This window comes from Lolium rigidum, chromosome 2, assembly GCF_022539505.1.
Source record: "Lolium rigidum isolate FL_2022 chromosome 2, APGP_CSIRO_Lrig_0.1, whole genome shotgun sequence".
NCBI classification, from domain to species: Eukaryota; Viridiplantae; Streptophyta; class Magnoliopsida; order Poales; family Poaceae; genus Lolium; species Lolium rigidum.
In genome coordinates this window covers 279983590-279995405 of record NC_061509.1, presented here as the reverse complement: position 1 = coordinate 279995405, position 11816 = coordinate 279983590, and the positions used below count along the sequence as shown (strand labels likewise).

The 11816-nt window shown below is 41.0% G+C and overlaps 1 long non-coding RNA gene across 1 annotated transcript; it reads left to right on the top strand.

The window, feature by feature from the left end:
* The first annotated feature begins 580 nt into the window (after positions 1–580).
* On the top strand, positions 581–2483 carry LOC124693544. The gene is made up of 2 exons (XR_007000075.1): positions 581–1393; positions 1767–2483. It is a non-coding gene; the product is annotated as an uncharacterized LOC124693544 (long non-coding RNA).
* Positions 2484–11816: the final 9333 nt, after the last annotated feature.

Genomic DNA, 11816 nt, shown 5'->3' with positions numbered 1-11816 from the left:
GGAGGATGAAAACGAGGAGTGCGCCGCCGCGGTGGCCTTCTCCTAGACGGCCCGCCTCACCTCCTCCCGGGGCGGAGGGCGAGGGTGGCCTCCATCCCGTCGCGCGCCGCCGCTAAGCCCCTGCTCCATATGCGTGCCGAGATCCTTTGAGCACGGAAAGTTCGCCAGCCTTCGTCCGCCAGCTCTCACCGCTTGCCTAGGTGAGTCTCTCTTCCCCTGTTGCCTCCCGCGGGGTATGTTTTGGTGGCTGCGATTAGGATAAACCGTAGGTGACCGGTAAGATACTGAGCTCGTGGAAGCAATCGCCGGACCGAGCGGCAGCACCCGGTTTGTAAACTTGCCGGTGATTTCTTCAAGAATAATTGTCGGCGGCCGCAACTTTGCCGGTTGCCATGGACGGTGATCTTGCTCTCCGCGCGTGTGTGGATGCTTATTTTCCACCACCACCCCTTCATTTACTAATGTTTCTATTCAGCTTTGGCATGGCCAGGGTAGCTACATGTATATTGCTGATTGTGGGCAATACAATTTCATCGGCTGTTGGACTATGAGCAGGTGAGTACATCTCTCGCTTATTTGTGTTGGATAGTGCTAATTAAGCAATTTTTGGATAGTGCTAATTAATCAAATAAAAGATTATATGCTTATGAGTCTTAGGTGCCACCACAAGGTAAATTAGGATTCTTTGCTTACATTAATAAAAACAACTTTGATTATGATGCTCTTCTTTTAGGAAACTGCCTTTACTAGGGAAAGATGAACTACAACAAAGGAAGTGCTATGAAATTAGCATGAGATTGTTCTCATGAAAATTCTGGAGGGGATGAATCCATCTACTATTGGGGATTGCATGGCATTGCTCGCTCGCTGTATATTTACCTTATGGCAAAAAAGACTAGCTGCTAGAGCTTGGTACTACATAATATATTGCTAACACACTGCAACTACATTTTTTTCACTTCTAACCACTTAGTTTTAGGATCTTAACTTAACCTTTTATCAAATGCAACATCATTTTTTGTGGCCATCTCCCTAATCAATTTCCACAATATTACTATGCATATATGTACTAAGAATAATATCATAAGCATTATTAAGTGTATCTTGAGCACTTCTCTGCTTCGATTTTTGTTAGTATTTACAATAACTACTATTCATTTTCTCATGCGAGTATACATCAGTGATGCTTACTTTTGTCTACCATATGAAGCTTTGATAGAAAAACAAATTAGTTGTTTCTTTCTAATCTAAAAAAACAAATTAGTTGTTTCTTTCTGGCTATTGTATGAAACTGTCAACTGAATCTCTAACACTCGCTACTCTATTCAGTAGGGGTGATGGATCTGTTATCCGACAGCGTGGACAAGATCGACATCTTATGTCGCTATTCACAGTAAGTGGCATTTTACTCTGCTATTCACAGTGTTGCTATGATGAGCATAGACATGTGAAAACCAAAACAGATATCGTCCTCGGCTTGTCCCACCCTTGCTTATCTTAATCAAGGATGGAGGTGACCAGTAGAGGCTTCCAGTGATTGCATATTTAAACTCCTTAATTTTCTTCAAAGCTCTGCTGGCCTCATCAAACTAAAAAATTGTTTTCTTTGCACACGGTGACTTCTCAGTGACCACCATAACAAAAACTTGTAATTGCAGAAGAGGTTAACTGAATTGCACTAGACTGAAACTTGCATTTTCTTCACCTATGTCAGATTCATGCACTAGAATACTCCTACTGAATTTTCTTGCATTTTCTGGTGTTAGTGGTTGCAGATCCCATGACTATACCCACTGTCTTCTTTGGTGGGTATCCGGGTATCAACTGATGCTGCTGCTTGGGATCCGATGAGAAGGAGCCGGCGAGGTGTGCCGATTGAAAAGTGATCTCGCTTGCCTTCTCCTCAGACCAGTGCTCTGCTCCTGCGGATGGACCTGGAGCTGTTGTACGTGGACCTGGAGTTACTTGCCGGACCTGGAGATGCCGGCCGGCGAGATGAGTGGGATCAATCAGGTGATGCTAGTGAAGAGGATAAGATCAGAGGTGTGAGTTGAATAAACTGTAGCACCCGTGACTACCAAAACTAGTCACGTGATTGGTTTGGGACCTTTCTGACTATGGGCAGTGCTGCTGCCAAAAAATAATGGGTGCCAACTGTGCAAAAGTGCTTGTATGAACAAAGCAGATGTACTGCTCATCTTCTCATACCTATAGGTACTGCTCATCTTCTCCTACATATGGTGATGTTGCTTATCCTCTCAAAGAACTGCACTAGGGATCTAGCAGTGTTGATCATAATTAGCATCAAATGGTATAGGGAGTCGGCACAATCAGCTGCATGGCTTTCCTCGGTAACGAACTGCATAAATGTAGATTAATGTCAAATTATTTGACTAGTTTTGATGGAATGTGTGTTCGAAATACAAGTGTAATCTATGACTACATAATTGTGAGATACAAAGTGGGACTGTATGTTTGAAATACTTGTATATACCAAACAGGAATAGACATATTAGCTATGTGTAATGGGGGCATGCTGTATCTAATGGCTGTCATCTGTAGCGAAGTTGGTGCAGTATAAAAAAACAAACAAAAAAAGGCTTAAATCCGTATTACAACAAGCTTGATTTTGTTGTGGCGGTAGGAACAACACTTTGAATCCCAGTGTGGGTCCGACTGTTTAAGATCAAAAGTAGGGTCCGGGGTATGGGTCCCACTATTTAAATTTGAAAGGTAGGTTCTGAGTTATGGGTCCCATAATTTAAATTCAAAAGTAGGGCCCTGCAATACTATTCATCTGCTTCCACTAAAATTCGAATTCAAAAATTGGGTCCCACCTGATTTGAGTGGAAGTTAGCCACTAATCTGAATGGCTAACTAATAAGTGGGGATAACAAGACAGGCCTAAAAATGACACGTGTCAAGCATTCAGGGCGTGCTCACGTATACACCCGGTCACCAGGCTTCTTTTGCTATCTATGTATAGAAGATCAGCTGTATGAAATTTGAGGTTATTTAGAGAAGGTAGAAAAAATCACCTTGTTAGAAAAGCTGGTTTCAGCGAGACGAAACGGCATGCGCTTAAGCAAAGTGATTTTTTCGAACATCTCCAAATGACCCCAAATTTTTCCATACATGATGCCATACGTGTAACAACAAGGAACCCTATCTAAAAAGTGTCAAAAAAGTTTGCCCAACCGTATAGCTCTATCAAAAAGAACCTCACCATGGCGCTAGTATAATTTTGGGATAGTTACAAACTTTCGTTACCTAACCTTCAACATGAAACTTGTTTCAAATTCATTTTGGCCTACAAGAAACAAATCCCAACTTGATTCGAGCACCACAGCCTCCAAACGATGCCGATGCCGATATCGGCATGGTCGAACGGCTATGCTCGCCGCCACTCGCTAGGTCAACGTCGGGATGCACCCTCAATCCCGTCCCCTCATTCGATCACCGACACACCGAGAGATACCGCCGAGGCCAATGCCGAACGTACATGCCGATGCCAATGCCGAACATGCATGCACGCCGCCGTGGGCACGGCCACGCCGACCCGCTATGCTGGACGCCACGGACCGCCGCGAGGTCTTTCCCTTCGCCACCACACTCTCCTAGCACCCACCTATACACGCCGAAAGGAGAGACACTAGTTTTCTCTACATTGCTCGCGTTCGTGTCCGACACGGTCAGTCAAAGTTTTGAGGTGGTCGTCGATGTCGTCGACCATTTCTTCTCTTCTTTGCATGGTTAAACGTGTCTAGTTCATATCTATCTAATGCGTCTGGTCTCGCCTCATGCGGTTCTTTGTGGACGTCGATCTCATCTCGGCACCCCGCATGCCACCTCCTCCGTGCCATCGCTGTAGAGCTCCGTTTAAAAATCTAATCCTACCCGTGTATTGCCCCTTGTATCGGCGTCATGGCCCCACTTGTCATTTGATATACCGAAGCCCCACTCGTTCGCGTTTTGGTCGGGGATACAGCGATGCTTACGGTCAAACAAAGATGCATGGTCCGACGTGTCTTTGCAGGCTCTACATGGCCCCACTAGTCGGAAGATAACGGTCAACCGTCGGGCAACCGGCCGTTACATCACGTGTGATGGTTTCAGACAAACGTTTGGGTAAAACTGAGGAAAAACTAAGGAGCTGGGGAAAACTGAGCACAACTAAGGACCCGAGGGCACGAAAATAGAAATCCCAACAAACAAATATACATGTGATAGAAACAATCATGCATCTTTCTCATAAGCACAAGCAATTTTAACTTCAGAATACTAAACTCATTAGCATAAAGATAATAGAGTAATATATCTACATGTATTTCCCTTTTCTATTTAAACATCAAGGTGTTGTTGCTATTGACCAATGCTAAGTTTGCCAAAAACCAAATAGGTTTACTTGATGCTCCCAAAGTGATATCAATACTAATGTCAAGAGTAATCATATAAAAGAAATTGCAAACTAAAATAAGGTGTGCAAAAAGTAAATGATAAGACTTCTCATTAATATTCCATCCGATAACTCACACCAACGGATACATAGATAACCAACTAAGAGAGATACTTCCACACTGCAAACTATTCTATATGATAACTTCCCTACTCATGATATGACTCTACTTGATAGTAAAAGATAAAGATGGTGATGATGTGATACCGCGGCACTCCCCCAAGCTTGGAAAAAACCAAGGGGATGCCAATACCGATGATGAATTACTCCTTCGGCGATGATGGTGGATTCTTCTCGACAAGCTTCTTAACAAGTTCCTTTAAATCCTCAATCTCATAGGTGAGGTTGCGAATCAGCTCCGAGTTGTGCTCAACGCGGCTCATAAGCATGTCAGATGGCGAGTCCCAACTCTTAGAGTTGTTTCCCCACCCTTCAGCTTCAGGTTTCATCTCTCCTGCAATGTTAGAACAATCTATATCCCAACCACTTGGCAACACTACCTTGGGGGTCCTTTCAGTTTGACGATTGCAGATTAGATTGCGGAAAGGGTGGTAATTGCCCGGAGAAGATGTCCTTGGAGCTAAGAAGCGACGTGGAACTGCTCCTCCGGTAGCGATCCGTGCACTTCTCTTGGTGTTGGACGGATTTGATATCACGCCAATGCTTGCAATGGTGGCACGCGGGTGTACTCGCGGAATTTCCTCCACTTCTTCCTCATCCTCGCTCTCGACTTCTTCCTTCAATTCAGGGTCTTGAATATCTTCCTCCAAAGGTCCCTTGTCTTTGTTGTTGGAGACCATGGTGCTTCTAGATCAAAACAGATCCTGGCAGAAAACAGCTCGAAACAAAACATGACGAGAAAACGATATACGGACCTCTGGAGATCCGGGGGATTATATAGCAAATATTTTTACGACAAAAGGAAGGTTCCAGGCCGAAAACGAGTGGAAACGGGACGCCGAGGGGCTGTCCCCATAGGGCGGCACGGCCAGGGTGGGGCCCGCGCCGGCCTATGGTGACGGGCCCTCACGCGTCTCCTCCACTCCGTTTCGATCCCGTAATTTTTCATATTTTCCATAAACAGCAGAAATATTGTTCGGAAAGTTAAACGCGGACTTTTTATTACTAAAACTGTTACCTATTCAAAGTCGGACTCTGCAGAACTGTCAATTTGATCTTTGATGAAAGCTTCCGGAGTTATCACTTGAAGAACATCAATATCTTCATTATAAGAATCTCCAGAAATATAATGCTTGAGTCTTTCTCCATTCACTACTTGTGTGGCGTTACCTTCCAAAGAGCTAATTTTTATTGCTCCTGAACGATATACCTCCTCAATAACATATGGTCCTTCCCATTTTGAGAGTAATTTCCCGCAAAAAATCCGAGACGAGACCGATACAATAGGACTTTATCTCCAACATTAAATTCTCTTTTAATAATTCTTCTATCATGCCACTTCTTAACTTTCTCCTTAAAAAGTTTAGCATTTTCGTAAGCTTCACTTCTCCATTCATCTAAAGAACTTAATTGTAGCAACCTCTTCTTACCGGAAAGTTTAAAATCTTTATTAAGTTCTCTTACAGCCCAATAAGCTTTGTGCTCTAGTTCTAAAGGTAAATGACAAGCTTTTCCATAAACCATTTTATAAGGAGACATTCCCATAGGATTTTTATAAGCAGTTCTATAAGCCCACAATGCTTCCTTTAACTTACTAGCCCAATTCTTTCTAGATTTATTAACGAGTCTTTCCCAAGATAGCTTTAATTTCTCTATTCGATAATTCTACTTGCCCACTAGTTTGAGGATGATAAGTTGAAGCAATTCTATGATTAATACCATATTTGGCAAGAGTTTTTCTAAAACCACCATGAATAAAATGAGAACCTCCATCAGTCATAATATATCTAGGTACTCCAAATCTAGGAAATATAACATCTACAAGCATTTTTATAGAGGTCTCACCATCAGCACTTTTTGTAGGTATAGCTTCCACCCACTTAGTAACATAATCAACAGCGACAAGTATATGAGTGTTACCTTCTGAAGAAGGGAAAGGACCCATGAAGTCGAATCCCCAACAATCAAATGGTTCAATAACAAGAGTATAATTCATAGGCATTTCATTGCGTCTAGAGATATTACCAACTCTTTGACATTCATCACAAGATAAGATAAACTTCCTTGCATCTTTGAAAAGTGTTGGCCAATAAAAACCTGATTGTAGAACCTTTTGTGCGGTTCTATCTCCGGCATGATGTCCTCCATAAACACTACCATGACATTTACTCAATATCTCTTGTTGTTCATATTCTGGGACACATCTTCGCATAATACCATCCACGCCTTCTTTATATAAGTGTGGGTCATCCCAAAAATAATGCCTCAAATCATAAAAGAATTTCCTCCTTTGCTGAGCTGAAAAGGTTGGAGGCAAATACTTCGAAACAATAAAGTTAGCATAATCAGCATACCAAGGACTATCTCGCGAGCTCACCTTTATTACAGCCCATTGTTCATTTGGAAAACTATCATTAACAGGAACAGGATCATAAGCAATATTTTCCAATCTAGACAAATTATCAGCAACAGGATTATCAAGCACCTTTCCTATCTACAATATGTAAATCAAATTCTTGCAAAAGAAGCACCCATCTAATAAGCCTTGGCTTAGCATCTTTCTTTTCCATAAGGTACCTAATCGCAAGCATGATCGGTATGAACTGTAACTTTTGAATCAACAATATAGGGTCTAAACTTGTCACATGCAAAAACTACGGCTAATAACTCTTTCTCGAGTGTAGCATAATTTCTTTGAGCAGCGTCTAGAGTTTTACTAGCATAATGAATAACATTTAATTTTTTATCTACTCGCTGTCCAAGGACAAGCACCTACAACGAAAATCACTAGCATCACACATAATTTCAAAAGGAAAATTCCAATCGAGAGGTTCAACTACAGGAGCAGCTTGTTAAGGCTTTCTTTAGAGTTTCAAAAGCTTCCTTACAATCATCATCAAAAACGAAAGGTACATCTTTTTGAAGAAGATTAGTAAGAGGCTTTGAAATTTTAGAGAAATCTTTAATAAACCTCCTATAAAAACCAGCATGACCAAGAATACTACGAATACCTTTAACATCCCTAGGGTAGGGCATCTTCTCAATTGCTTCAACTCTAGCTCTATCAACTTCAATACCTTTCTCAGAAATTTTATGTCCCAATACAATTCCTTCATTAACCACAAAGTGGCATTTCTCCCAATGAAGAACAAGGTTAGTTTCTTCACATCTCTGCAAAACTTTATCAAGGTTTCGCAAGCAATTATCAAAAGAATTCCCATAGACAGAAAAATCATCCATGAATACCTCAACAATCTTTTCACAAAAGCCATGAAAAATAGCAGACATGCATCTTTGAAAAGTAGCAGGAGCATTACATAAACCAAAAGACATACGCCTATAAGCATAAGTTCCATAAGGACAAGTGAAAGTGGTTTTCTCTTGATCTTTAGCTCTAACAGCAATTTGTGAAAACCCAGAATATCCATCAAGAAAACAGAAATGAGTATATTTAGACAACCTTTCTAACATTTGATCAATAAAAGGTAAAGGGTAATGATCTTTCTTAGTAACTTTATTAACTTTTCGAAAATCAATGCATATTCTATACCCTACAACTACTCTTTGAGGAATAAGCTCATCATTATCATTGGGCACAACAGTTATACCTCCTTTCTTAGGAACACAATGCACAGGACTAACCCATCTACTATCAGCAATAGGATATATAATACCTGCTTCAAGAAGTTTTAATACCTCATTTCTTAACACATCCTTCATCTTGGGAATTAGACGACGCTGATTTTCAACAACAGGTTTTGCACCATCTTCTGTATTAATGGCATGTTGGCAAATAGCGGGAGAAATTCCCTTCAAGTCATCAAGAGTGTAGCCAATAGCTCCTCGGTGTTTCTTCAATATTTCCAATAACCTTTCTTCCTCAATATCTGAAAGCTTAGCACTAATAATAACAGGATATGTTTTCTTATCATCAATATAAGCATACTTAAGATTATCAGGTAATGGTTTCAAATCAAATATAGGATCTTCCTTTGGTGGTTGTGTTACACCTAAATCTTCAACCGGTAAGTCATGTTTAAGAATATGTTGACGAAGGAAAATTTCATCAAGCTCATCCCTTTCTTCCCTAAAAACTTCACTCTCACTATTCTCCAAATGTTGCTGCAAAGGACTACTAGGAGCAAGAGCAATAGATGCACACTGTTCAACTCTAAAATCATCATTAGGCAAATCAGCTTTATAAGGAGTTTTGGCAAATTTAGAGAAGTTAAACTCATAAGATTCACCAGCAAATTTAGTAACAATTTTCTCTTTCTTGCAATCTATAATGGCTCCACAAGTATTTAGAAAAGGTCTACCAAAAATAATAGGACAAGACTTACTAACAGCAGAACCAAGTACCAAAAATTCAGCAGGATATTTAATCTTACCACATAGAACTTCAACATCTCGAACAATACCAATGGGAGAGATAGTTTCTCTATTAGCTAGACGAATAACCACATCAATATCTTCAAGTTCACAAGAACCAATTTCATGCATAATTTCCGTGTAGAGCTCATAAGGAATGGCACTAATACTTGCACCAATGTCGCATAAACCATAATAGCAATGATCACCAATTCGAACAGAGAGCACAAGAACACTGGCTTTCCTAGACTTATTAGGATGCGAAACAATATTAGAAGCATCTTCACAAAAAATAATATGACCATCTTCCACATTTTCAGTCACAAGATCTTTAACTATTGCAACAGCAGGTTCAACTTTTATTTGTTCTTCAGGTTCTATGGGTTTCTTTGCACTTTTATTAACTGCACTAGTTATGACAGAATACTCCTTCATTTTAGCAGGGAAAGGAGTTTTTTCAATATAAGCTTCAGGAAGAACATGATCAACAGCTTTGATTTCAATACATTTACCTTTAAGTGAATCAACTTTATCTTTATAAGGTTCATGATACTTATCAAAATTCTTCCTAGGCAATTCAAAATGAGAGGCAAAGGCTTTATAAATATTTGCAACAACTTGAGAGTCGAGACCATATGTAGCACTTATATTACAATATTCATCAGTATCCATAAAATTTTCAATGCATTCATAATTATAATTTATACCTGACACTCTACCTTTGTCATTCTCCCATCCTTCAGTATTTTCTTGGATTCGATCAAGAAGGTTGATGTCTACTCACGCTTCTTTTCCTGTAGACAGTGTTGGGCCTCCAAGAGCAGAGGTTTGTAGAACAGCAGCAAGTTTTCCCTTAAGTGGATCACCCAAGGTTTATCGAACTCAGGGAGGAAGAGGTCAAAGATATCCCTCTCAAGCAACCCCGCAACCACAAAGCAAGAAGTCTCTTGTGTCCCCCACACACCTAATAGGTGCACTAGTTCGGAGAAGAGATAGTGAAATACAAGTGGTATGAATGAATATGAGCGATGAGTACGGCGCCGGAAAATAGCTTATCTGGCGTGCGGTTGATGGTAGTAATATTGTAGGAAGTAAACAAGCGTAGTAACGCAAGCAGATAGTAACGCAAGAAAACAAGAAACAAGCAGCGATAGCAAGTATTTAGGAACAAGGCCTAGGGATTAGACTTTCACTAGTGGACACTCTCAACTTTGATCACATAACGTAATAGATAAATGCATACTCTACACTCTCTTGTTGGATGATGAACACATTGCGTAGGATTACACGAACCCTCAATGCCGGAGTTAACAAGCTCCACAATTCAATGTTCATATTTAAATAACCTTAGAGTGCATGAAAGATCGACACGACTAAACCAAGTACTAACATAGCATGCACACTCGTCACCTTCACACCATGTAGGAGGAATAGATCACATCAATACCATCATAGCAATAGTTAACTTCATAATCTACAAGAGATCATAATCATAGCCTACGCCAAGTACTAACACGGATGCACACACTCGTCACCATTACACCGTGCGGGAGGAATAAAACTACTTTAATAACATTACTAGAGTAGCACATAGATAAATTGTGATACAAAACACATTGCAATCATAAAGAGATATGAATAAGCACTTCACTACGCCATTCATAACAGGTGAATAAGTATTCCGTGAAATATAGCCTAAGAGACCCACACGGTGCACACACTGTCACCTTTACACACGTGGGACAAGGAGTCTCCGGAGATCACATAAGTAAAACCCACTTGACTAGCATAATGACATCTAGATTACAAGCATCATCATATGAATCTCAATCATGTAAGGCAGCTCATGAGATTATTGTATTGAAGTACATAGGAGAGAGATGAACCACATAGCTACCGGTACAGCCCCGAGCCTCGATGGAGAACTACTCCCTCCTCATGGGAGCAGACAGCGTTGATGAAGATGGCGGTGGAGATGGCAGCGGTGTCGATGGAGAAGCCTTCCGGGGGCACTTCCCCGTCCCGGCGGCGTGCCGGAACAGAGACTCCTGTCCCCCAGATCTTGGCTTCGCGATGGCGGCGGCTCTGGAACTTTTCTCGTACCGTGGCTTATTCCGTCGGGGTTTTTAGGTCAGGGACCTTATATAGGCGAAAGGGCAGCCTCGGAGGGGGCCTGGTGGGCCCACACACTAAGGCGGCGCGGCCCCCCCTCTGGCCACGCCAGGGTGTTGTGTGGGGCCCCCAGGGCTTCTCTCTGGCGGCTCTTGGGTGTTCTGGAAGCTTCGTCCAAAAATAGGATGCTGGGCATTGATTTCGTCCGATTCCGAGAATATTTCCTTACTAGGATTTCTGGAACCAAAAACAGCAGAAAACAGGAACTGGCCCTTCGGCATCTCGTCAATAGGTTAGTTCCGGAAAACGCATAAATATGACATAAAGTATGCATAAAACATGTAGATATCATCAATAAAGTAGCATGGAACATAAGAAATTATCGATACGTCGGAGACGTATCAGCATCCCCAAGCTTAGTTTTGCTCGTCCCGAGCAGGTAAAACGATAACAAAGATAATTTCTGAAGTGACATGCCGTCATAAACTTGATCATATTGTAAACATATGTAATGAATGCAGCGATCAAAACAATGGTAATGACATGAGTAAACAAATGAATCATAAAGCAAAGACTTTTCATGAATAGTACTTCAAGACAAGCATCAATAAGTCTTGCATAAGAGTTAACTCATAAAGCAATAAATCAAAGTAAAGGTATTGAAGCAACACAAAGGAAGATTAAGTTTCAGCGGTTGCTTTCAACTTATAACATGTATATCTCATGGATATTGTCAATATAAAGTAATATAACAAGT